This window comes from Mustela nivalis (genome assembly GCF_964662115.1).
Source record: "Mustela nivalis genome assembly, chromosome: 13".
In the NCBI taxonomy this organism is placed as follows: Eukaryota; Metazoa; Chordata; class Mammalia; order Carnivora; family Mustelidae; genus Mustela; species Mustela nivalis.
The window spans coordinates 26768477-26773081 of record NC_139032.1 but is presented as its reverse complement, the minus strand read 5'-3'; the positions used below and the strand labels follow the sequence as shown (position 1 = coordinate 26773081).

At 41.2% G+C, this 4605-nt stretch overlaps 1 long non-coding RNA gene across 1 annotated transcript; it reads right to left on the bottom strand.

Annotated features, from left to right (window-relative positions):
• Positions 1–1746: 1746 nt before the first annotated feature.
• Positions 1747–4270, bottom strand: LOC309846157. The gene is made up of 3 exons (XR_014301752.1): positions 3911–4270; positions 2167–2241; positions 1747–2044 (listed from the first exon to the last, which is right to left on the bottom strand). It is a non-coding gene; the product is annotated as an uncharacterized lncRNA (long non-coding RNA).
• Positions 4271–4605: the final 335 nt, after the last annotated feature.

Below are 4605 nucleotides of genomic sequence, written 5' to 3'. Positions count from 1 at the left end.
TTGGGAATTCCTTCACTTTCCAAGCCTAGAGAGAGGTGGATACCACTTGTTCTCCAGTTTTCTTCAGCCTTGTTCTCCAGCCTTCTTAAAAATTCAATGAGATGTGCAATATCTTTGACCAATTTTCTTTTGGACCTGTGAGACTCGGAATTGATACTTTGCTTTCATATGAGAACCCTCAATGACAGCTAAATTGGTGTTAGGAGTGGTTGCAAGCACATGACTTTCAAGGCAATAGAGGAGTCTGGAATTTTCTTAGATGCCCTAGTTGGGGCTGAAGATTGTGAAAATCCAACTAAGAATCAGGGCCCACACCACTGTAGCTAATGACGCAGTGTTGCAAAAACCATTACCAGACCATTGTGAATCAAGTAATGGCTGGGAAGAGCACTGAAAGACTGCCAAGTTATAGCTCTCTTTCCGAAGTCTGAGAATTGGGATAGGAGTGCATTCTCAGGTCGCTAGATAAAGGAAGAAAGAAGAGAGTACTAAAAAAAAGTGAAACCTGTTAAAACAGGTATTCTTAGCAAATGTTCTGGATTTCATGGGCTAACTCAAATGATAGAGAGTGGTTCCAGTTGTTTGCTTGTGTTAGTGTCTGGAATTCAAATTCAGTGGTGGCCATCCTAAATGAGGTTGAGATGTCAGGATTCCCTTGATATTATATAGAAGTAGAAATCCCAACTCTTTGAAGATGAGGATGTGGAGGGGATATATCACATTTCATCTGGACATATTAACTCTATCCCATTGATAAATATATTGGAAATGAAGCATCAACACTTTCGTAAAAGCCTATGGTATCTCTTCTCCATAGGCTGAGGATTTAGCGTAGGATATGAAAATGTAAATGTGTTTCCTATTTTGAATGTGGGAATCGGAGGGTGGTTATATAGATCCAATACTAGACAACAAAGCTCGGATCTGAACCAGAATAATCCGATCCACGGGACTCTTCGACGATGGTCAGTTCATCACAGGGCAGTAGGACAGAAATGGATGGGCAGCCCGTCAACATATTTGATATCTGATAAAACTGTAAAGCTGGTTAATAGAGGCCTGATTTGAACTACCAGAATAGGAACATGGTTCTGTTTTGTGCCTGGGTCTTAATTTATAAATCTGAGTAATGACACAGAGAAACCAATGCTATTTGAAAGAATTTTATGACATATTTCCTGAGAGAAGGGGACATGCTACCCAGGGCCACAGGGAAAGCATGAGATTTTTGGTCGAGGGCAGGGTAAATGGTTTAGGATTGGCTAGTTTGAATAATGTCGGTGAACTCTGGGCTATACGGGTAGCCTGTAGTTGTCTGGCAACTGGCCCTGGAGTGATTTAGGGCAGGAGAAATATGGGTTTGATGTGACAGATTTAGTTAAGGAGGGAAGGGGGACATGTAGACTCCACATTGGTTGTTTGCATATGAAAGATGTGCTTCCTGCCGAGCCCTGTGCTATTTCTAACAATTAGCTAGCCCCAGAAGGGCAGTCTGTCCCTGACAGCATGATATTTAAGATCTCAAAACATTGTAAGATACAGAAAATAAAAAACATGATTAATCCAATACCCCCATCCAATTTCTAGGCTGCAGTCTGTCTATATGTACACCAATACAGAGAGGTTAGGTACCCTCCAGGCTAAGGACCTGTTACAAGTTTGTGATTCTTCCTCTTAGATTTCCCTGAAGGAACCAGAAGACATTCATCATGGTAAATGGATTGTGGAAAGGAAAATAGCCAAATATTTTGGGGGTTATTGGACATTGGATAAATAAATTCAGCATTATTACTGGAGACCTAGAAAGCCATTGTCAGAATAGGGCTTACAGGAGTTGGAAAATACATAGAGTATCCACCCTAGTTCTTCCCCTTCTATAGGCCCGTGGAAACCTTAAACACATTTTGTGGTTAGGTCCCCAGTTACAAGCGTATGTCTGTAATATACACATCACTTCGCAGAATACATATATTGGCCTTTGGTCCTGGAGTAGTGGCTCATGTGGTAGGAAGAACCAAATGGAAGTCCGTAGAACTTTCTCTCCCTGTAAAAATAGCAAACCGAGAGCAGTGCCTCACTGTTGGGGGAAATCCCAGAGTTAAAGGTCCCCACCAAAACCTGAAAGATGCAGGGATGGGAATAGGATGGCATACCCTTCTAACTCACTGGTTTGCCTTATGCTGAGCCTGGTTTGCTTGATGAGGAAGACTCTTTCTGCAGCTTCTGCTCCAAATGTGCTCTCTGAAGACAATCAATACATCTTCTAATTATATGTAGGCAACTCTTAACACAGTGAACTCCTTTTTCTCTAGGGGTAGGCAAGCTTTTTTTTTTTTTTTTAAAGACCATATAGTAAATATTTTAGGGGTGTGGAGCCATATGATCTCTATTGCAGTCGCTTGACTCTGACCCTCTAGTGTGAAAGCAACTACAGACGATACACAAGTGGATATTGAGAGCCGTGTTCCAGTAAAACCTTATTGACAAATACAGAGAGCCAGCCCCTAGGCTTAGCTTTCAACCGTTGCTCTATCTCAACAACCAGAAAACACCAAAAATAATTTGCTTTAACCAGGGTGGGACAATGGTGCATCTTTACCAGGGACGCTGGTCAGAGGGTCTTCCAACAATATATAGGTCGAGTCTGGAACAAGTCTTCTCCAAGATAATTTTGGCTCTAAGATTTCATGGCTCTGATGCAAAGACTCCCACCCCTTTTTCATCATATTCCAAGGGTACAGAAAGTGATGCTGCAACACCTCATTTGCCTATTAAGAGTCTCAAACTTCCACCAGAAACAAACAAATTCAATGACACACTTCTTTCAGGATAGTGGATGAAATTTACATTGCGTCCATATAATTAAAAGGTTCCATTTCAGTGACTTTCCCAAACAAAAAATTAATCTGATTAAAGTTGACTCACTAAATTCTCCACTAGAATCAAACTCCCAGCAACCTATCCCCCTCCAAGGAAAATAGTAAGGTTCAGCACCATCTAGCACCCTGCCACGCCTACAGTTCTTTTTCTGTGCTTTTCCATAGTATAAAGACTGAGGTGCCTGGGTGGCTCAGTTGTTAAGCATCTGCCTTCTGCTCAGGTCATGATCCCAGGGTCCTGAGATCAGGCCCCACATCAGGCTCCCTGCTCCATGGGAAACCTGCCTCTTCCTCTCTCCCTCTTTTGCTGTGTCTCCCTCTGTCAAATAAATAAGCAAAATCTTAAAAAAAAAATATAGTGTAAAGACAGATCTTGGTCTGTCAATCTGTCATTTTCTCAGAGGACATCATGTATGCTATCTATGCTGTCTATCTATGAGACTCAGGTTTGAATGGGGTTGGAGCTGATGTTCTTTAGTGCTGCATTTCTAAGTATCAGATACAGGAGCTCTGTTTTGGAAAGGCATGCCCTGACTGTCCCCACCTTCCAAATAAATTTGGCCCTAGTGAAATCTGATCTCTCCCCCATACAGACATGCCACGGGTTCTGAATTACTAGGTGGCAATCCTATTAGTCACTATAAAACTGCTAATGTGCCTCATTTAAACAGGCACATTGGATTTCAGACGAGTACAGTGATAGAAAGCAGAGCGGACAGCTGCCCCATCAATCATTTCTCTAGGCTGTGCCCTGCAGCTGTTTGGCATTATCACTTATTTACAGTTTAAAATAGACACTTTATAATAATCACTCAAAAGCCAACATGCCACAAAGGGAAGAAAACTGGCCCTTGAGGTCTGGGGGAACTTTGTGGTCGGATGTATATTTGAATCCATCTCATTACTCCCTGTGAGTGACCTTTAGCCTGTCACACCAGGGATCAAGTTTACCACAGAGTGCCTAACTCAACGGAAATATACAGCCCATTTTGCCTTGAAGCCCTTCCCTGGAAACGAAAGTGCTTAAATACCTAAGCAAGATTTCCGTGATTCAGGAACTCAATGGCTGTAGCCTGACTGGCTTAGCTTTCCTTCTGGTTCCTCCATCCTAATTAAGTCTGCACAATGCTGGCTCCGTCCCTAAGAGAAAGGGTTGTGTCAATCCAGTAGATTTTTCTCTTAAGCCAGTGGTTGGTGAGATGCAGCAAGTGCATTATAAGGGTGAGAGAGGATGCCAAAGATGACCACGTTTGGGACTTGGTTTGTAGAGCAGCTGGCCCGGGAAATCTGAGCTTTTCCATCATTGTCATGACCGCCATAAATCAACAGGGGTGAGTAAACCGTATCGAGATCCATTTTGCTCATTAAAATGGTTGTGCTGCAGTCTAGCGCTCGGCAGACTTAAACTGGACTTCAGCTGTGAATCGCTTAAAAAACAATTTTAATTGATTTATCATTTATCATTTAAATTACAATACTCTACAAGTACAATATTACAATATTATAATATACAATATTATATTAAATTACAAATTACACATTATACAAAATTACAATATTACATTAGCTTACAATATTACATATTATACAAAATTACAATATTATATTAAATTACATTATTATATTAGCTTCAGGTGTGCAACATAGTGATCTGGTATTTTTATACCTTAAGAAATGATGACCATGCTAGGCCTCGTTGGCATCTGTCACTACACAGACGTATTGT